The 23,347-nt window shown below is 40.7% G+C and overlaps 1 protein-coding gene across 7 annotated transcripts in view; it reads left to right on the top strand.

Moving 5' to 3' along the window:
* fcsk (fucose kinase) overlaps positions 1 to 23,347 on the top strand; it is a 391,653-nt gene that overhangs the window by 101,505 nt on the left and 266,801 nt on the right. Inside the window, exon 2 of one of the 7 annotated variants that reach the window (XM_072547624.1) lies at positions 8,945 to 9,101. The exons of the other annotated variants lie outside the window; for them this stretch is intronic. The gene's annotated coding sequence lies outside the window, so the exon portion shown is untranslated. The remainder of the gene's footprint in view (positions 1 to 8,944; positions 9,102 to 23,347) is intronic. 7 annotated transcript variants of the gene reach the window in all.

A 23,347-nucleotide genomic window follows, 5' to 3' on the forward strand; every position in this document is an offset into this window, starting at 1 on the left:
AGAGCGCCTCATCTTCCGCCTGGGAACCCTTCATCCACAAGGGATGAACTCAGATTTCTCCAGTTTCCTAATTTCCCCTCCCCCCACCTTGTCTCAGTCAAATCCCTCAAACTCAGCACCGCCTTCTTGACCTGCAGTCTTCTTCCTGACCTCTCCGCCCCCACCCCACTCCGGCCTATCACTCTCACCTTGATCTCCTTCCACCTATCGCATTTCCAATGCCCCTCCCCCAAGTCCCTCCTCCCTACCTTTTATCTTAGCCTGCTGGACACACTTTCCTCATTCCTGAAGAAGGGCTTATGCCCGAAACGTCGATTCTCCTGTTCCTTGGATGCTGCCTGACCTGCTGTGCTTTTCCAGCAACACATTTTCAGCTCTAATTTGGTAACTGGCCATGTACCAGAAAAGATTTGGAAAGTTTTATGTGGCACCAAGCTGTAGATTGCTGAACTGAAACTGATAAATTACCAAGATGTTTTTCACAGATCTTGGATGAAGCAAACAACACAATGTGCTCTGGAAGTCATCAACCTATACTGAATTCGATGGACAAAGCAGTATGCTGAGATCAAGCTAACTACATAAAAGATGCAAATCTCCTAGTACTACAGGAAGTCGTGATGAAGGAATGGGCTGAAACCGTTAAGGAAATGTGCTATCTGAACATATTGGACATGTAGAGATGAAGTGATTGCCCAAGAAAGCATTTTGTACCAAGAAACTTGAGTCATCATCCTGAAGGAAATGAGAAACAAAAATCTGAAGGATACTGATGCAAGTAATAAAGGAATCAAGTTCAGTCTGAGGAAAGCAACAGTAGTATTGCACAGGCCTTTATGTGAGTAATGAGATGAAGGACCACATCAGCCAATGCAGTGCTTGTCATGAACATCAGATAAAGTAAGATGAAGAGCAGCTGACGACTTCCAAGATTGGGACAAAATTGAGAAGGACTAGTAATAGCGAACAGTTTTCTGTTCTTGCAAGATGATTCTCTTTGTAAACCATGTGTGTCAGTGATTTACAAATTATAATGCAGGTTATTTGCTTTGTCTTTTTGTGATAAGGGAGTTGTTTGGAGAAATGCCTTTGTGTACTGCTGCCGTTTATGTATCATGGCTTGGCTAACTCTGAGATTGTATTAGGTAGAACAAGGTTAAAATCAAGTTGAACGGAAACCATCTTATGCACCTCCATAGAAAGTGAATTAACCACAGTTTGCAAACAAGTCCATACAAGCACTAATGCCCTTCAAAGAATCTGGTGATTAGATATTTAATGCAAGGCTAGAAAACGGCAGATTATATGTTTTACCATGGTCTTCAGAAATGGTAATTACTCCTTTTATTCTGAACATCTGGAAGCGTGTGAAGACCATGTGAAAATGGAAAATGATCATGTCAGTCTTTCAGATGAGCAGTTAATCTGGGACTGTGTCTAGCCCTCAGCTGGACACTATAAATTCAAATAACACTGTCTGAGGAAGGGCAGTAGTGTTCTCTCCAGTGTTATCACCAACCAACATAACTGAATTACATTATCTGATCATCGTGGCAGCTTACTGTGAGTACATTTGTTTCAAATTTCTTACAGTGCAGCAGGAATGACACTTCAGAAATACATCATTGGGTGGTAAAGCATGTTGGACCTTTCAGAAGTCATTGCAAGACACTGAATAAATCTTAAGTTTACGTTCTCAAAATTAAACCTTGAAGTCTGAATAGAGGCACTGCTAATATTGTTCTAATCCAGTGAGAGAAATAGACCTGAAATTTGCAGATTCATTACCTAAGCTCAACCAAGGGACTGATTAGTGGCCAACAAAAACTTGGAGTGATGTAATGCCTTTCATATATTCATGATGAAGGGCTTTTGCCCAAAGCATCAATTTTCCTGCTCCTTAGATGCTGCCTGACCTGCTGTGCTTTTCCAGCACCACTCTGATCTAAACTCTGGTTTCCAGCATCTGCAGTCCTCACTTCTGCCTTTCATATCGTCAAACATCCAAAGTTCTTCGCTGTAGTATTGTCAGATTAAGATCAAAGTTTTTTCATATTCGGTATGTTTCTAGGAGGTCACATTTACAGAGTGAATTCTCATATTAGGCCTAATGTAGCTAATTTGATTCCTTCCAATGACAGAGTAATAAAAATCAGCATTGTGTAAGGGAATATACTTAGATTAGAACGAGGCGGGATTGGTAGTTGGAGGAGAGTATAGATACAGGCGGGGGTGAGACAATGGAGGGATTAGAAAATAGGTTTAAGATTAATTATTTTCCTCCTTTATGTGGAATTGCTTGGTGAATTGGACAATATTGATTCTCTCTCTCTTTCATCTGCCTACCCCCGAAATTGAAGAATTAATGATTTGTTGAGATGCAGGCAAATGATGCTATAGTCAAATTATAGCAAGAGTTTGTTCTTTCTGAAGTGAAGGTATGAAATTAGGATGGGGGTGGGTGTGGTTGGGAGGGGGAGGGGGGGTGGGGAATGGCAGGAGACTCCAGGATTACTATTAATCTATGTCAATTCAAACTGCATCATGTTTTAAGTTAATAACTGTTCCCAGTCTCTGCTGATAACATTATCAGATTAGCTGATGTGAAAATTTAAGTAGACAAAGGGCTGTTTTGTTGTGTGCATTTTATCCTAGAGTCAGCACTCTGTGAACATTCAGACAACAGACAAGTTTCAAAGGGTTGTTATTTTTGACTGGGTTGCTAAGTTCAATTCTGTCCAGTAGTAGGGTTGACCTTGTTGCAAAGTTTCTGTGGGTCACTCATCACAGTTAAGGAGTCATGAAACACAGTTTCCAGCACTACAGTAAGAGGGAGGACAAGGACAGGCTCCCCAGAGAGAAAATACTTTTGAACCGTGTTGATGAGGAGACGACATAGGCCACTGGATCTGTGCATTCAGAACTTAGGATCAAGTTCTAGGAGTCAGTAGGTACAGCTGAGTGTTGTGGTTAAGGCTCAGGAAAGGTTCTGCAAACTGTGGTGGCACAGAAGAAGCCAGGAATCATTAATAGTTCAGTGCAGCAGTGAGTAGGGCTGCAGGAAACCCAAAATAGTATTTGCTTTTCAGATTTGAGCAAGATGTTGAGCTTGTTAAAATCCAGGGGCAAGGCTAACTTCGTGAAGCTAGCTGTTTGTGAGTAATTGCTGGATTTCAGTCATAGTTTGTGGTCCTATATGATTGAGGTAGCTGAAACCTTCTATAGCTTCTAAATATGAACATACATACAGATAGAACTGGAGCATGCTTGTTGCCATTCAATAAGAACTTGGTTCTTTTTTTCTAATTATTTATTTCCATCCACGGTCAACATTTGATTCTACTGTCTAGCAAGAATCTATGTGTCTTTGTCTTAAAAATATTAGGTGATATTGCTTCCAGTACCTTCCCAGGTAGTGAGTTCCCAAGTCCCACAGTTCTCAGAAAAGAATTCTCCTCATCTCTGTCCTAAGAGGATGGTCCCTAGTTTTGGACTGGCTCATAGAGGAAACGTTCGTTCAGTGTCCACCTCATCAAGGACATTCAGGAATCTTTCAATCAAGTCTAAAGCCAATGGAAACAAGTCTAGTTTGTCCAATCTTTCCTCATAAGACAACCACTTGTTTCAGGGATCAATCCAGTAAACCTCCCCTCAACCACTTTCAATATCTTTACATCTTTCCTTAAATAAGACTGTGTGGAATTTGCATGTTCTCCCTACATCAGTCCACAGATGTACAAATTAGGTTGCCCATAGCGTCCAGGGATGGGCTGGCTAGGTGAATTAACCATGGAAAATGTAGGGTTTCAGGGACAGGGTAGGGGGTTGTGTGGGATGCTGTTCGGAGGGCTGGTGTGGACTCAATGGACTGTATGACCTGCTTCAACACTATGTGGATTCTGTGATTTTAAGGAGACCAAGATTGCACACAGTATTTGAGATGTCAAAGAATGAAGTAAGTTAGAACGCAGGAGCAGGCCCTTCAGCCCTCCAAGCCTGTGCCAATCCAGATCCTTTATCTAAACCTGACGCCTATTTTCTAAGGGTCTGTTTCCTGCCCATGTCATTCTCAGTAATGTCCTAAATGACTGAAGCATAAATGTTATATTAAATTCCTTTCGTAATAAAAGGGTAGCATCCCATTAACCTCCTTGATTCATATGCTGTATCTGCATTCTAACTTATTGTGACTCATGCATTATCATACGGTCCCTCTGCACCTTGAAAATCTCCTGTCATGAAACATAGAACATATAACAGTAAGGCACAGGATCAGGCACTTTGGTTCACCAAGTCTGGGCCGACCATAATGTCATTCTAAAATATTCCAATCGATGTGCACGTGGTCTGTATCACTCTCTTCCCTGCCTGTCATGTATTTGTCTAAATGCCTCTTAAACTTTACTAACATATCTACTTCAATCATCTCACATTTCAGGCACTTACTACCCTCTGTAAAAAAAAAGCTTGCCTCAAAAAATAAAAAGCTTCTCTGTTAAATTTTACCCCTCTCAGCTTAAACCTATGCCCTCTAGTATTTGCCATTTTGATTCCTACCCTCGGAGTAAGACTCCAACTACTCACCCTATCTATGCCTCTCATAATTTTACGTATTTCTATCAGGTTGCCCCTCAGCCTCTGACACTCTGGCAAAAACAATCCAAGTTTGTTCAACCTCTCCTTATATCTAATGCATTCCAACCCAGGCACCATCCTGGTAAACCTCTTTTGCACCCTTTTCAAAGCTTCCGCATCCTTTCTGTAATGTGATAACCAGAACCATGCACAATACTCCAAATGTAACCTTACTGAAGTCATATACAGCTGCAACATGATTTGCTGACTTATGGGCTCAATGCCCTGACTAATGAAGGCAAGTATGCTGTATACCCGTTCTTGATATCATTCTCTGTTTAAATAATACTCTGCTTTTTTCATCAAAGTAGACAAAAGATGGGTTCTATTGGGGACATAGAGAATAAAACCTACAAGGTTCCACTGTTTTGAACAAACAGCAATAAACTTTGACATACAATATTGGAACAATAATACAATCTAAATACATATACAACTTGTTTCTAACACTCAGAATTAACTTGAAGAAATTGTTCTAACTATGATTGAACACCCATAGTGCATAATGAGTAGCAAATGTGATCACAGCTAAGGTACTGTGTGCAGTTCTAAATCCACATTCTCGGAAGGATGTGATTGTACTGGAAAGGTGCAGAGGAGATTTACCAAGATGTTGCCCGGGCTGAAGAGTTTTAGTTATGAAGAGAGGTAGAATAAACTGTGTTTGCTTTACCTGGAGCAGAGAGGATTGAGGGAGGTGTCATGATTGAGATGGATAAAATTATCAGCGGCATAGCTTTGACTTTGGCAGTGGACAAAGTGTTTGATGGAATCCTGAGGGACAGGATTTACACCATATTTGGAAAAGCAAGGACTGATTAGTGAAAGTTAACACGGCTTTGTGTGTGGGAAATCATGTCTCACAAACTTGATTGAGTTCTTTCAAGAAGTAAAAAAAGATGATTGATGAGGACAGAGAGGTGGACGTGATCTATATGGACTTCAGTGAGGCATTTGACAAGGTTCCCCATGGAAGACTGGTTAGCAAGGTTGGAGCGCTTGGAATACAGGAAGACCTAGCCATTTGGATACAGAACTGGCTCAAAGGTAGAAGACAGAGGGTGGTGGTGGAGGGTTGTTTTTCAGACTGGAGGCATGTGACCAGTGAAGGGCCACAAGGATCAGTGCTGTGTCCACTACTTTTTGTCATTTACATAAATGATTTGGATGTGAACTAAGTTTGCAGATGACACCAAAATTGAAGGTGTAATGGACAGCAAAGAAGGTGACCTCAGATCTTGATCAGATGTGCCAATGGGCTGAGGAGTAGCAGATGGACTTTAATTGAGATAAATGCGAGGTGTTGCATTTTAGGAAAGCAAATCTTAACAGGACTTATACACTTAATGGTAAGGTCCTAGAGAGTGTTGCTGAACAAGAGACCTTGGAGTGCAGGTTCATAGCTCCTTGAAAGTGGAGTCGCAGGTAGATAGGATAGTGAAGAAGGCATTTGGTATACTTTCCTTTATTGGTCAGAGTATTGAGTGCAGGAGGTGGGAGGTCATGTTGCGGCTGTACAGGACGTTGGTTCAGCTACTTTTGGAATTTTGCATGCAGTTCTGGCCTCCTTCCTATTGGAATGATGTTGTGAAACTTGAAAGGGTTAAGAAAAGATTTACAAGGATGTTGCCAGGGTTGGAGGATTTGAGCTACAGGGGGGAGGTTGAATAGGTTAGGGCTGTTTTACCTGGAGTGTCGGAGGCTGAGGGGTGACCTTATGGAGGTTATAAATCATGAAGGGCACAGATAGGGTACATAGACAAGGTATTTTCCCTGGGGTGGGCAAGTCCAGAACTAGAGGCATAGGTTTAGGGTGAGAGGGGAAAGATATAAAAGGGGCAACTTTTTCACACAGAGGGTGGTACGTGTATGGAATGAGCTACCAGAGGAAGTGGTGGAGGCTGGTACAATTGTAATATTTAAAAGGCATCTGGATGAGTATGTAAATAGGCGGGGTTTGGAGGAATATGGGCTGGGTGCTGGCAAGTGGGACTAGGTTAGGTTGGGATATCTGGTCGGCATGGAAGAGTTGGACCAAGTGCTGTACATCTCCATGATTCTATATATTTTTTCTCAGTGCACAGCTGTAACCTCTGATCATTAATTCTAACACCTTCTCCATGACAGATGTCAAGCTAATAGGCCTTCAGTTTCCTTCTTTCTACCCTTCTCCCATCTTTAATAGAGGGGTTGTATATGCCATTCTCTGATCTAAAAGAAACTTTACTGAATTGAGGGAATTTTGAAAATTTAACACTAAAGCATCAGTTGCCTCATTAGATGCCTCCTTTAAGACCTTAGAAATTCATCTGGACCAGAGAACTTGTCAGCCAGAGCTTCATTAGTTTATTTACTTCCACTTAACCTTGTGACTGTGGATTCACCTAGTACCTCCCACTCTTCTACCACCTAATTTACAACTTTCCTAGACGTTTTTATATTCTCAGTGAAGATAAAAACAAAATATTTGTTCATTTCATCAGCCATTTCCTTATTATCTGCGATAACTACAGCTTCACTTGCTGGAGGACCAGCACTCATGTGACTTAATCTTTTCCTTTTTAAATACTTGTAGAAAGTTTTTATACTACTAGCTAGCTTCCTCTCATTCTCTAATTTCTTAGTCCAGATTAAACTTTCAGACATTCTCTGCCAATCTTTGTGTTCTGACCAATTATCTGACCTGCCACTTAATTTTGCGTAGGTTTGATGCTTTCCTTAACTACTTCAGTTGATCATGGATGGTGGGTCCTATAGCAGTTCTTCCATTTTTCTGGAGCTGTACTGACAGCTAGAGAGATCTTCTATATTCTCTGAAGTAACTGTTTTTCATTTGATTTTATGTTGTACAATGCTTTTTTAAGTGTTTTTAAAAATCTCCTGTTTTTAAAAAAAAGGTGACCTCCTATGGTCCAGCAAATTCGATTTTCCACCAATAGTCTATTACTGTGGCTGTAACATTACGGAGGTAAAATCTACAGTAGGAATATACTTGTTCTTAGTGTTCTGAAATATCCCCTTCAGTGTCTTGGTTCACTGTGGCTCATTCAGTCTATCCTTTAAAATACTCATCTTAGACTCTATATCTTTCCCTTTCAAGCTGGAGGTAAAATTCAATCATGTTGTGGTTGTTTCTCCCAAGGGGTGCCTATGGAATTAATCCTGTCACATTACACAGTACCAAGTTTAATATAACCTAGTCCCTGATCAGTTCCACAATGTATACTGCTCTAAAATATTACCTCAAGATGTCTATGAGCTCCTCATCCAGGTGATGACTGCTAATCTGATTTTTGCCATTTATATGCCACTTAAGGTCACCTATGATTATTGTTGTCCCTTGATCTTAAACACCTTTTGTCCCACATTTTGGTTATTCTGAGGGGCCCATGGATTACTCCCACTCTTATCTTTCCTCATCTCCACTCAAGCTAATTCAACATCTTGATCTCTTGAAATCAAAGTCATCTTGAGCTTTTGCATAAATGCCATCCTTGATTGACAGTGCTACCCTTTCACATTTACCTAGCTTCCTTGAATGTCAGGTATTCCTGAATAATGAGGGCCCAATCTTTGTTATATTGTAGTCTTATATTGTCTATCATATTTGTTTGCTTCAGTGTGTGCTCTCAAATAATTTACTTTGTTTTAAATGCTAACATATTCAGGTACCAAGCCTTTGTTTATTATCTTCACAGCATCTAGTCTTGAATGTTAGTGCATTCCTCATTTTTTTTTCTCTCTGTCCCTTCCTGTGACTCTCTGACCATCATTCTCCATAATATTATGTTCCTTTTACCTTATCTTTACTCTTTGATGTACTGCATCGTTCTACTTGTTTAGTTATGCGCTCCGCAAGAGCTCTAGTCCAGCATGGTTCTGTTGTAGATTATCCCAACAGTACATGCCCTATTATCCTGAGTACTTGGCAAATCTTTGACCATTGCATTCACCTCTCATATTTTAAGTGCCCTGTGCTAATTTCCGCAGAGCCCAGATAACAATCCTGAAATTCTAACCTTTTAAAGTTCTGCTTTTTAATTTAGTGCTGATGGACCTCATAATCCTGAAGCAGAACGTCATTCCTAGCTCTACCTATATTGTTTGTCTTCTTTTCCAATCCTGAGCAGATATCCCGAACCCTTAAACTGGGCAGGCAAAACATCCATCTGGACTATTGTTGTTTACTGCAGATGACAGTGTCAGTCCCACTTACTTTATATTATGCCCTACAACCAAGACTTTTGTTGTTACTTGAGTAGCTTCCTATATCATGGTGCCATGATCAGTTTGTGCATCTACCCTGCAGTGCCTGCTCTCATTCAAATTGGCTGGGAGAACCTCAAATGTGTTGGACAATTGCAGAGAGTCACACTCTTATCTTCTGGGACCATCTACCTGATTCACTTGCAGTCAAACATCCTGTCTCTGGCCACTGATCAAATCAGAAGACCCCCTCCTAAGTGGTAAGTAAGACTGCCTCCTGGTGCAAAGAATTCTTAATGTGTGTAGTGATTATAATTCAACTTCCAGCTTTCTGAGCCAAAGCTGCTCAAACTTCAAATGCCTGCTGCCCTGGTTCACAACAATACCCAGAAACTCCCACAAGCTCCCACATCACCTGTCCTACCCTCCTTAATGGATTTTAATTGTCCTATTCACTTATTTTTGTTGCTTAACTTCTTATTACATTTTATGTTGTATTAACCTTAAGAATAGAATAGATCTTAACCACTTAACAGATGCTCACCAAAGAGCTAGCTCCTTTACTTGTAGGAGAGCGAGAACCTATTTCTGTAGGTCAAGAAAGGATATTAAAGGAAGTGGCAACAGAGATACAGGGCATTAAAGGAAGTGGCTGCGGAGATAGTAGATCCATTGGTTGCAATATCCCCAAAATTCCCTGGAAACGGGAAAGGTTCCAGTGGATTGGGAAATGGTTCACCTAACGCCCTTGTTCAAAAAAGGATGAAGACAAAATGTGGGAGATTATAGACCAGTTAGTTTAATATCTGTCATTGGGAAAGTGTCAGAATTAATTATCAAGGAAGCAATATCAGGACATTTGGAAAGTCAAAATGCTATCCATCCGCGTCAGTCTAGTTTTATGAAGGGCAAATCATGTTTGACTAATTTGCTAGAATTCTTTGAAGATGTAGCAATCAGAGGGGATATTGGGGATGCTGGAGCTGTAATTTTTCTGTACTTCCAGAAAGCACTTGATGACGAGCTGCACAAAAGGCTAATTCACAAGGTTGGTTACTGGTCTGGATAGTTGACGAGCTGATGGGCAGAAGACAGAGAGTCGGGATAATTTCTTTTGCTAGATGGCAATATGTAACTAGTGGGGTGCCTGAGGGTTTGGTCCTTGGACCCCAGCTATTTACAATCTACATTAATGACTTGGATACAGGGATAGAAGGTTGTATAGCCAAATTTGCAGACAACACAAAAATAGGAAGGATAGTAAATTGCAGTGAGGCAATACAAATTGCCAAAATGTGGGAGATGGAGTCTAATGTAGATAAATACGAGGTCATGCATTTGGGTCAATAAAATGGGAAGGTGACCTATTATTTTAAAGAGTACTCCAGTGCAGAAGGATGTAAGTGTGCTTGTTCATGGGCCACAGAAAACAAGAATGCAGGTACAACAAATAATAAAGAAAATGTCCCAAAGGACTAGCCACATTACCATACATCAAGAGCATTTCCAAACTGACAGCCAGACTACTGCAACCACTAGGACTCATAACAACACAAAAACCAACAGCCACTCTCAGACAACAACTCACCAGAACGAAGGACCTGATACCCAGCATGAGCAAAACCAATGTAGTGTACAAAATCCCATGCAAGGACTGCACAAACCACTACATAGAACAAGCAGGAAGACAGCTAACGATCCGCATCCATGAACGCCAACTAGCCACGAAAAGACACGACCAGCTATCCTTAGTAGCCATACACGCAGATGACAAGCAACATGAATTCGACTGGGACAACACTACTATTATAGGACAAGCCAAACAGAGAACAGCCAGGGAATTCCTAGAGGCATGGCACTCATCCACAGATTCAATCAATAAGCACATTGACCTGGACCCAATATACCGACTACTGCAGCGGACAGCTGGAACTGACAACCAGAAGTGGCAGAGACAAACCACTATAAATGCCGGAGGAAAGATCACAGAAGCGCTTCACAGGAGGCTCCCAAATACTGAGGATGTCACCTTGACAGGGGACGAAATGTCTGCAACACAAATTCCCAGCTCGGCGAACAGAACCACAACAACGAGCACCCGAGCTACAAATCTTTTCACAAACTTTGAATAAAGAAAATAAATGGAATGTTGGCTGTTATAGCTAAAGGAATAGAATATAAAGGTAAGGATGTGTTGCTGTGACTATACAAGGTATTGGGGAGACCACGCCTGGAATATTGTGCACAGTTTTGATCCCCTTATTTGAGGAAAGATGTGGTAGCATTGGAGGCAATTCAAAGGAGTTCACTAGATTAATCTCCGAAATGAGGGGTTTGTCGCACGAAGAGAGATTGAACAATTTAGCCTAATACTCTCTGGAATTTAGAAAAATGAGGGGAGATCAAATTGGTGTATTCAAGATGATAAAAGGTATGGATAAAATAGATATGGAGCGGATGCTTCCACTGTGAGGCATTCTAGGATGAGAAGTCATAGTTTTAGGATAAGGGGTAGCAAATTTAAAGATAGTTGAGGAGAAACTACTTCTCCCAAAGTGTTGTGAATCTGTGGAATTCGCAATCCTAAGACACAGTGGATACTGGGACAGTGAGTAAATTTAAGGAGGAATTAGACAGATTTTTAATTGCTAATGGGTTGAAGGGTTATGGAGAGAAGGCAGGAAATTGGGGATGAGAAGCATATCAGCCATGATTAAATGGCAGAGCAGATACAATGGGCTGAATGGCCTAATTCTTCTCCCAGATGTTATGAACTTATAAGAAGGACAAAACACAAAAGCAAAAGGAAACAAACCTCCATCCCTTGCAGAATTCCGCACTCATCAAAAACCAGCTTGTGCTTAATTTCCTTATTTCTGCACTTATTTCTGAGGATGACTGATAAAGCAAGGCATTTCGTGACTATTCTAATTTTATAAAAGCTGAAATTCAGCTACAGTGGAATGTAAAATTGATAGCAGTGATTGCCAACCATTGATATACCTATCTGCTTTTCATTTCCGTTGAAGAGATAGGGCTTTGTCTTGACTGAATTTATTTTTTTGTAAGTGAGGCAGCTTAATATGGAGTGGTGGTGGAGAAGTAATGCTAGGTTGTGTAAGCATATGTATGGAAACTGACTTTGTGATGGACAATGTTTTTCTCAAGACAGCAAGGAGTAGTTGAGGGTTTAAAGATCAAATTTAGAATCAACAAATGTGATTGGTTGTTTCTCTTGCACAATGTAAATGCTGTACATCAATCATGACAACCTTGTGAGATGTTGGAATGGAGCCTTCACATGATTTTCGACCACATAGGAGACAGAAGAAGTGCCCAACCAAATTGCAGGCTGTAGAGAAATCAAAACAGAGGGAAATAGTACACAGATGATATCATTGATGAAACATGGGTAATACTGTAAGTGGGATGTAAATGAGATTGAGTGACCTTACACACAGGATGGTAAAAATTAAGCGCTGAGTTGTTTAATGATGATGATACTTGTTTTTTCAGTGATTGGTAGATGTACATAGTCCCAGCAGGGCCAGTATTTATTTGGCCTGGAGAACATGGTGGTCATGAGCTGCTCCATTGAACAGCTACGATCCTTGGGATGAAAGGTTGCCCACAACAGAAAGGACTTGCATGATTTTGAACCATAAACAGTGTAGAAGCTACATTATATTTCCACGTGTGGATGATGTGTGGCCTGGAGAGAAACTTGCAGATGGTGATGTTTCCATGTATCTGCTGCCATCGTTCTTTGAGGTAGAAGTGTTTGTAGGTTTGGAAGGTTTTGTGAATGACTGTAATGTACCTTGTCGATGGAACACCAGTGGGGGAAGGGAGTCAATGCCTGTGGATGTTTCTGGGTTCTTTTATTGCTAGCATCTGCAGTATTTTGCTTTTATTTTGAGTCTAAGTTAATTAGTTTACAGAGGCAAAAGATCTAGGCAAGAACCAGGTATTATTTTGTCAGTCACTAAATAGCTCAAGTCATTTGAGTGTTTTGTGACCGCATTCTTCTTCCATAAGGTAAAAATGATGACAACCCTTTACTTCATGCTGGAAACCAGAGTTCAGTTTATACAATAATATCCTCATTCATTTGAGGCAAGTTGCATATCTATTCCAATACAAAGATTCATGCTGGATATAAATCATGACAACGGTTGTGCTTCCTCAATGATGCCTGAGGTAGAATAATAATTCAGTAAAGCCAGGCACTAACCATTCCTAAGATTAAAATGCTTTTTCAATATAATCTTTTCATTGCAACATTTTGTATTCACTTATGGGATGTTGATGTCACTGGCTGGGCAAACAGTTATTGCCCATTTCCGGTTGCCTTTGAGAAAGTGAGCTGCCTTGTTGTGCTCATTGCAGTCCATTTGCTATGGTCCACAATGCCAATAGGGAGGGAATTCCAGAACTTTGATCCAGTGTCAGTGAAGGAGCAGTGATATATTTCCAAGTCAGGATGGTGAGTGGCTTGGTGGGGAACTTGTAGATAATCATGGGTTCTTATATCTGCTGCCCTTGTCATTTTAGATTGTCATTTTAAAGGCCATGGTTTGGAAATGTGCCTTGGTGAATTACTGTGGTGCATCTTGTAGATGATGTACTCTGCTACTGAGCGGTGGAGTGAATGAATGTTTGTGGATGTGGTGTCATGCTTGAGCTTGCACTGAAATTCCCCCTGTGCACAATATTTTTGACCATTTCTCTTAGCAACCTGCCTCAAATGCTTCAAAGAATTTATCTAGAGAGCAACTGAGCTGTACAAAAAACATTCCATTTAAGACAGTGAATTTCAAGAAGTATGAAGTAGCTGGAAATAATGTTTGTGGCAGGGGCTTTCAGTAACCCGCTGTTCCACTGGAGGGAACTGTAGTTTGTTCAAGACTACGTGTTGAACAGTTTAATTTGGCACCTGAGCTAGTGTCGAACTTGGGAACTTATTAAAAAGATATTTTTAACCAACCTGTTCAGACATGTTGTAACATACTCTGCAGCAGATGGGACTTGAATCAATGTCTTCTGGCCGCCATGTAGGGACAATCTCACTGTGCCACATGAGCCCACTGAGGTTGTAAACAAATCATATTCGGCCTCAGTTTTTGTTTTCCCTGATTTGATCACAAAGGTTGTTTCATTGTGTCAGCGAAGAAATACAAAACAGATGCATGAAGACAGTAATGGTGCGAGCACAAAAACTCAAATTATTACTTTACGAAAATGGCATGATATAGATCATTCTCTACTCTGGCAAAGTCATCTTTTACCTGCTGAAAAATTCCAGAGAAGTATTATACTTACACCATGTTTTATGACATTGACCTCTCTGTTTCCTTATCAGTCCTTTCCAATCTAGCTTTCTAATATAGCTATTCTGTGAGCCATTATTTATGACTGCTTGTCTCCTCTGCTATATTATGTAGATCAGAAGGTCATGGATTCAATTCCTCATCTGTGTGTAATGGAATTTTTTCAGCCAAGGTGAGATTTAAATACTGCATGTTTCAGAGTTTGAGAAATAGAATCAGACTGGCTTCTCTCCTGTAGACTATGAAATTAGTCTTGGAATGTGTGATGTTTACAAGTGAGAACAGGATGAGATTCATCTATGATGTACTGAACTTTGCTGTCCTGGCTCACTATCTTGGAGAATGGCCACTTGAATGAGGTACTTTGGGATTGCCAGGTTCCATGGAGCTGCAATCTATCTTTATTTTTGGCTTCTCCCAGAACATTGTGATTAAGGCAGTGTGTTAGTGCAATATCCTGTCTAGATAAGAATGTAAGAAATAACAGCAAAGGTAGGTTACCTGGCCTCATGAGCCTGTTCTGCCACTCAATATAATCGTGGCTGAGCGTGATTCACCTCAACCTTCCTGCCCACTCCCCATACCTCTTGATTCCTGAAGAACCGAAAACTGCCTATTTCTTCCTTGTATTCAATGATAGAACATACAAAGGTAGAGAATTCTGAAGATCCACAATCCTTTGAGTGAAGAAATGTGTCTCCATCTCAGTCCTAAATGATTAGCTCCTTAATCCTTGACTCTTCTCCTAGTGTTATAGATTTCCTGACTGTGGAAACAATCTCATAATCTTGGATGCTGAAGATGTGAAGCAAAAGTAGAAATTGCCAGAGAAACTCTGCAGGTTTGGCAGCATCTAAGGAGAGAAGTATTCTGAAGAAGCATCACTAGACTCAAAATGTTAACTCTACTTTCTGTTTGCAGATGCTGTCAGACATCTCCAGCAATTGCTGTTTTAAATTCTGAACCTCATAGTCAACCCTGTAAATTCCCTTAGGAGTCTTGTATGTTTCAACAAAGTTGCCCTTAGTTTTTCTGTATCCCAGAAAAAAAGATCCAATTTATGCAGCCTCCCTTCAGTCATCCTTGGGATATAAAGGTTGTTCTACCTAGCAAACCTTGCTATGCTGTCTCCATTGCAACCATAACCATCCTTAAATATGGCACCCAAAAAAGTGTGGACAATATACCAGTTGTGATCTCACCAAAGCTCTATCAAATTGTACGAAGACTTCTTTTCAACCTCGTTGTATCCGCTTTGTAGCTTAGATCAGCACCTAATTTATATCTGGAAATTTTGAGATATTACCCTCTTATTCTTCATGTCAGTCATATATATATGTATATAGATTGTAAATAGCTGTGACCCCAGCATTGATTATTGTGCACTTCTCTAGTCATAGCCTAATTTGAAAATGTCATATTTATCCCAACCCTTTTCTTTCTGACCATTAACTAATTTTCTGTTCATGCTGATATTTTACTCCAAATCAGTGAGCCTTTTCCTTGTTTACTAAAATTCGATCCAGCATGTTTTGGAATGTCTTTTGAAGTCTAAATGTACTATATTTACTGGTTTCCTTTATCTACACTGTGTTACATTCCTAAAAGAAAACAATTTGGTAGACTTAATTTTGGCTTCATGTAATCATGTTGACTTTGTCTTATCATATATGGTTTTCTCAGGACAAAGCTAAAATGTCCTGAATAGGTTCCAGTACTTCCTGATGACTGATGTCAAGCTCTTTTCATCATATTGATAACGAATGATTCAGTGATTAAAATGCTATTGAATGTCAAGGAGCAATGGTTAGATTTTCTCATTACTATAGTCATTGCATGGCACTTGTATGGTGCAAATGTTGTTGTTACGTGTGAGTTCAAGCCTGGATATTGACAGGTCATGCTGCAGTTGGACACAGCAGTATTTGAGGGTGTGATAAATGATGCTGAGTCTGGTGCACCAGAAAACACCTCATTTTTGACTTTATGGTGGAGGGAATGTCATTGAAGCAGCTGAGGATGGCTGGGCCTTGGGCCATTATCCTGAGGAACTCCAGCAGAGATGTCTTGGAGCTGCAGTGATTGTTCTCAAACAAGCCATGGCCATCAGCCAAGGGTGGGGTGCACTCACTGGTAATCAGTATCAGGTTTGGTTGCCTATGTTTAACCTGATGTCTTGTAATTTCTTGGGATCTGGTGACAAATTTTGAGGACATCAAAGGTAACTCTTTATTAGCTGTATGCCATTATGCCATCACCTCTGCTTGGTCTGTCCTGCCTGTGGGATAGAATATGTGTAAGGATGGTGATGATGTTTCTGACATTGACTGTAGAGTTATGATTCCATGAATATGACTCTGTTGGGCTGATGCATCTAGGGACAGCTTCTCAATTTTGGCTCAAGCACCAGATGTTAAAAAAGAACAACTTGCAAAGTCATCAAGGTTGTTGTTTCCAGTACCTAAGTTGTCTACATGATTTAATTCATTTCTTTACACTATGTAGCAGTTTAATACAACTGAGTGACTTGCTAGGCCATTTCAGAGAGCATGAGCAAACTAAATGTGTTTTTCTAACAATCAGCAATGGTTGCTCCGAGGCTAGCTTTTTGTTCCAGATGTTTATTGAATTCAAATTTCACCATCTGTTATGGTGGGATTCAAACTAATGTCCCCAGATCTGGATCACAGGTTCAGTGGCATCACTACTTCACTGTAGCATCTCCAATGCTTGTTCTCTGTTGGTATTAAGTGCTTAATATCTCCAGTTCTCCATCATGTTACTCACTGTTTCTGGTATGAAACTGTTGTCTTCCATCAAAGAAACATAAAAACCCTTTGTGCAGTATAGAGTCATGGGTCCTACAGCATGGAGACAGGCCCTTGGGCTCAGGCTGGTCCATGCCGACCAAAATGTCCATCCACTCTAACCCCATTTCCCTGTACTTGGCCCGTTTGCTTCTAAATCTTTCTTATCCATGTATTTGTTCAAATTCCTTTTAAATATTGTTAATGTACTTGCCTCAACCACTTCCTTTGGCAGCTCATTCCATATGTGTGCCACCCTCTGTGTAAAAACAAAAAGTTGCCCCTCAGGTTCTCTTTTATTCTTTCCCCTCTAACCTTAAACTGATGCCCTCTAGTCCTCGATTTCCCAACTCTGGGGAAAAAAGACTTCAATGCATTCACCCTATCCATGCCTTTTATGACCTTATATGTTTCCATAAGATTCCCCCTCAGTCTCCTAAACTCTAAATAAAAAAAGTCCTCGCTTGTCCAGCCCATCCATAAATCTCAGACCCTTGAGTCCTGGCAATGTCATTGTAAATTCCTTCTGCGCACTCTCCTGTTTAATAACATCCTTCCTATAGCAAGGTGACCAAAATTGAACATAATATTTCCAAGTGCAGCCTCACCAACCTCCTATGCAACTGCAACATGACTTCCCAACTTCTATACTCAGAAGGTGAATATAGATAGACTGGAGAGGGAGTTCAATCCAGACAAATGTGAGGTGATGCATTTAGGCAAGTCAAATTCTAAAGCGAATTATACAATAAATGGAAGAGCCTTGGGAAAAGTTGATGAGCAGAGAGATCTGGGAGTGCAGGTCCATTGAGTGGTCAAGAAGGCATATGGTATGCTTGCCTTCATCAGACGGGGTAGATTAGATTCCCTACAGTGTGGAAACAAGCCCTTTGGCCCAACAAGTCCAGGCCGACCCTCCGAAGAGTAACCCACCAGACCCATTTCCTTCTGAATAATGTACCTAACACTATGGGCAATTTAGCATAGTCAGTTCACCTGACCTGTACATCTTTGGACTGTGGGAGGAAACTGGAGCACCTGGAGGAAACCCACGCAGACACTGGGAGAATGTGCAAACTCCACACAGACAGTTGCCCGAGGCTGGAGTCGAGCCTGGGACCTGGTGCACTGAGGCAGCAGTGCTAACCACTGAGCCACCGTGCTGCCCCTATTGAGTATAAGAGCTGGCAGGTCATGTTAAAATTGTACAAGATATTGATTCGGCCGCATTTAGGATACTGTGTACAGTTCTGGTCGCCACATTGCCAAAAGTGTCATCCAGTGGGCACTTTGGAGAGGGTGCAGAGAAGGTTTACGAGGATGTTATCTGGTATGGAAAGTGCTAGCTATGAAGAGAGGTTGAGTAGGTTAGGATTGTTTCCATTAGAAGAAAGAAGATTGAGGGGGGACCTGATTGAGGTTTACAAAATCATGAAGCTATATACAGGGTGGATAGAGATAAGCTTTTTCCCAGTGTGAAGGATTCAATAGCGAGAAGTCATGCTTTCAAGGTGAGAGGTGAAAAGTTTAAGGGGGATACACATGGCAAGTACTTTACACACAGGGTGGTGGGTGTCTGGAATGCATTGCCAGCAGAGGTGGTAGACGCAGGCATGGTAGATTCATTTAAGATGTGTCTGGACAGACGTATGAGTCAGTGGGGAGCAGAGGGATACAGACACTTAGGAATTGGGCGACAGATTTAGACAGTAGATTTGGATCGGCTCAGGCTTGGAGGGCCAAAGGACCTGTTCCTGGGCTGTAAATTTTCTTTGTTCTTTACTAGTCCGTAAGCACTCCTAATCTTCAGACTGGCTACTATTCTTTACACTGTGAAAAGCCTCCATTTTAATCTAATATGATCCTTAACCTCCTTAATAAGCTTCTTAAATTAGATCTTGCTGATTTTTTTTTGTTTTTTAATAGGATATATTTTAGTAAAACAATTTGAATTGTTTCCCATTACCAGCACACCATTTAGTCTGTTTATTCGATTAACAGCCAGTTCTGCACTTATACCTGTGAAATTGGCTTTATATAAATTTAAGGTTCTCTGTGGAAATTTCATTTGTCACTCTTAAACTTAATATGACTCGTTCACTTGTATTATGATCACTATTTCCCAGTATATAATTTACTGTATGATTAATAATTAACCCTGCCTCATTCCATACTAGATATAAAATAGCCTTATCTCTAATTGCTTCCAAAGTGCATTACTCCAGGGAATTGTCACAAAAGCATTCTACAAATCATTTTGCAGATCACTTTGGCCAATTTAATTCATCCTGTCTATACAAAGATTCAAGTCACCTTTTAATTATTACATTTCCCTTGTTAAAGGCACCAGTGATCTCTTATTTAATGCTCTGTCCAATAGCGTGACTATCTCTTGGGAGCCTGTAACTGACTCACCAGTGGTTTACGACTCCTGTTATTCCAACCCACTACCGATACAGATTCTACTTGCTGATCCTCTGAGTCAAGTTCCTTTCTGGCTGGTGTCCTTATGTCACCCTTTACAATCATAAATACTTCTTTTTCTTTTCCATTCTGGTTGTCTTTTTGAAATGTTATGTACCTTGGAAAATATACCTAACTTAGCCTCCTTTTAACCATGATCTAACTGCCATTATAAAGTCAAAACCATTTATCTCTGTCTGTGCCACTAGACCTTACATACTGATACACTTTAATTGTTATACTCTCTGTTCTTTCCTGTCCCACTCAGCTCTTCTTTATCCACATTGCCGTACCTTTAATGTTTCAGGTCCACTGACCCTTCTTCAGAAGGGGTGTCTGTTTTGAAGAAGGGTTCCTGGACCTGAAACTTTAGCTCTACTTTCTGTCCAGAGATTCTGCCAGACCTGCTGAGTTTTTCCTGCAATTTCTGATTTTGTTTCTGATTTCCAGTATCCATAGGTTTTTTTTGCTATACTGTTTTGTTCCTTGACAAAGTTAAAAAGCACACTGTTCCAGGTTATGGTCCAACAGGTTTGTTTGGAAGCACGAGCTTTTGGAGCACTGCTCCTTCATCAGGTGGTTGTGCTCCTGATGAACCACCACACAATCACCTGATGAAGAAGTAGTGCTCCGAAAGCTAATGCTTCCAAATAAACCTGTTGGACAAAAACCTGGTGTTGTGTAATTTTTAACTTTGTACACCCCAGTTCAACACCAGCACCTCCAAATCATTGTTCTCTGGACCAAATCTCTTTCGATTTATAATTTTCCGTTTGTCCGAATGTTCTGCCTCCCACTCCAAGTCTATCTCTTAGCACAAAGAGATACTCTTAACACCCCAAGTACGGAACACAATCTTTGAAACACTTGACCACAGCCTCAGAGAAGATATCTAGAGGTCATACAGTCTGCACATCCTGTTCCACGATTGAATCCAATCAAATCAATTCAACTGCTTAGTTCAAAATTAAAATCTCACCATCTTGTTTCACCGCAGGAAAGGTTACTCCAGTGTGTCAGCATAGTATATAATACTCCAGAAATCGAGGTGATGAAGGAGCCGTTATGTACACATTTATTTTCAGAGACACGAGTTACATGCATCCCTTTTCTAATTCAGCAATTATAGTTTTAAGTCTATTCCTTTGGGGGGGCATGGTGACTCAGTGGTTAGCACTGCTGCCTCACAGCACCAGGGACCTGGGTTTGATTCCAGCCTTGGGTGACAGTCTTTGTGAAGTTTGCACATTCTCCCCGTGTCTGTGTGGGTTTTCTCCAGGTGATCCAGTTTCCTCCCACAATCCAAAGGTGTGCAGGTTAGGTGCATTAATTAGGGGTACATATTGAGTAGGTGAATGGGTCTGGGTGGGTTGCTCTTTGGGGGATCAGTGTGAACTTATTGGGCCAAAGGGCCTGTTTCCACATTGTAGGGATTCTGTTTAAAGGGGCACAGTTGAATTCCCAGTTAATGCTTGTTCTTTACATATAATTACATATAATTAGATTTGACAGCCTGCAAACATGCTGTTTGCTTGATGTTTCTCATACTTATGGCAGCCAGAATTTGTACTTTCCTTAATTATCCAGTTAGATTATTGCTGATCGCTCCCTTCACTTCCCATTTTGGTTTCATATTCCTCAGTCGCATTACTGAATTAAAAAAAAGGTTTGATGGAATAGTTGGTTTTTTTCCACTCTCTTGCTTGTGTGTTTATATATCTGAATCAGGAGAGGAAAAATTGGAGAAGAGAAACAAAGAGTTAAATCTCCTGATTTTGTGGCCATTCCTGAACTGTCCATCAAAGCTGGTCAGTTGAATTACTGCTTTATGACTTTTTGCAGAGAGTTTATTTTCTTATATTTGCACAACTGTGCTAATGGCAGAGAAGTGTGGGTATGAATATACCACTACAGGACCAAGCATTCCACAAGGATACAAAAACTCTCATTCTTGATCCAGTGGGGCCACAGTTGCTCAACCCCTTTGGAATGCTACACCTGTCTGTCTCCTGTATGTTTGTCATATTCTGAGTCGACAAGAAATTCTTCCAAAGTATGGATATTAATCTCAGTAACTTTTATGATAAACTTAAAACCGCTTTTTGAGGTGTGTGTTGAAAGTTCAATAAGAGCACAAAGAAAAGGTTATGTTTTTCTTTTACATTACCATACTTCTTTGCATGATGCCTATTGTGATTTATGTGGTGTATGTTGTTTGGTGTAGAAAATGCTCTAGCTCCTGATTTATGACCCATGTAGAACAATGTTGAAATACCAACCAGCTACTGTCAGTGGTATAGGAACAAGGATTTTCCCTGGTTCAAGTTTGGGAGTATCTAATTAAATGGTTTAGATACTGCTCTGTCTGCACTTCAGTGGAATGCTTTGTGGAATTTTGGTGGGGGTTAAGCATTAACGGATGAAAGTTCTTATGTAATTGGATATGAATGCAGATTGCTGTTAAGCAATGGGCTGTAGACTTTGTTGAATGAATTTATTGATTTGGCTTCTGCTAATTGGGGCATGCTGGAAACTGTGTCCAGTTCCTTCCCCTCAAACAATGAGAGAAATTCAGAGCCAAATCTGCAGTCGAGCTTCTCTTTCACACTTTAATGGCCAGCTACAGAGGGGCAGGAGAGGAGCAGTTAAGGTGACCAGCCTCCTGCAAACACTGGCTGAAATCTGCAATTTCATTCCAGTGACTGGTTTTCAGAAAGAAATCTGAAATGAATTGAAGACTGAAATGTCACCCTTTAAGTGGGTGAAACAATCTTCTGTTACTAATATGAAATGAGCAAGCAAATTAAAAACGTTAATACACAGTCCTGACAAAGCATGAATAAGTTAAGGCTTTGGCTGTAGTCTAGTCATCAGCAGAGAAAGTCTATCGGATCACAACATATTATTGTTTTCAAATTCCCTTTATTGTGTCCTGGCATTGTTCCCATTATCCCTACAGGATTTCTTTTTAATGTTTCCTTGTTTCCACTACTAATCTAGTGAGAAGCAGCAAGCAGAAACCTAATGTTTTGTTCCCCTTTTAGAGAACAAGTCAGCCAAGACAACCCATATGCAAGAAGACTACAAGCTTTTGCCTTGGCTAGATGGTATGGGTGAAAAGAGAAATGGATTCAATTGGGGCATAATGCTTAGAATAGCAACAAAATTTTGAAATTGCTAAGTTTTATTTTTATTGAGTAGGAATGCCATGAATTGCAATTTCAGATGGACTTTATTGATCGCGAAACATGTTTTGCAGCAAACAGGGAGATTGATGCTGAAAGGAAAAAGTGAGAAGTGCAGATGCTGGAGAGTCAGAGTCAAAAAGTATGGTGCTGGAAAAATGCAGGTCAGGGCAGCATCCAAGGGGCAAGAGAGTAGACATCTGTGCATAAGCCCTTCATCAGGAATGTGGAGGGGAACCTGAGAGATAAATGGGGAGAATGTGGGGGGAGCTGAGGCTGGGTGGAAGGTAGCTGGGAAGGTGATAGGTGGGTGCAGGTCATGGGTAGTTATGGTAGGTGAGTGGGGAGGGTGGAGCGGATAGGTGGGAAGGAAGATGATAGAAGACAGGTCAAGAGGGTGGTGCCAAGTTGGAGGGTTGAATCTGGGATTAGGTGCGGGAAGGGGAGATTTGGAAACTTGTGAAGTCGATGTTGATGCCATGTGGTTGAAGGATCCAAAGGCAGAAGATGAGGCATTCTTCCAGCTTATCGGATATCAAGGTACATAAGTACATTAAACTCTCACATACTTAGTTTCAAACTGAGATTCATTGACCACTCCATACCCTTGCCCTGGCCTCCAGAACCGGTGGGAAGCCACCACTACCGCTGCAAATTATGATGTCACTTCTGCCCCTGCTACCAAACTCACCACGGCCACTGCCATGATTACTGCCAAAAC

Source organism: Chiloscyllium punctatum, chromosome 26, assembly GCF_047496795.1.
Source record: "Chiloscyllium punctatum isolate Juve2018m chromosome 26, sChiPun1.3, whole genome shotgun sequence".
NCBI lineage: Eukaryota > Metazoa > Chordata > Chondrichthyes > Orectolobiformes > Hemiscylliidae > Chiloscyllium > Chiloscyllium punctatum.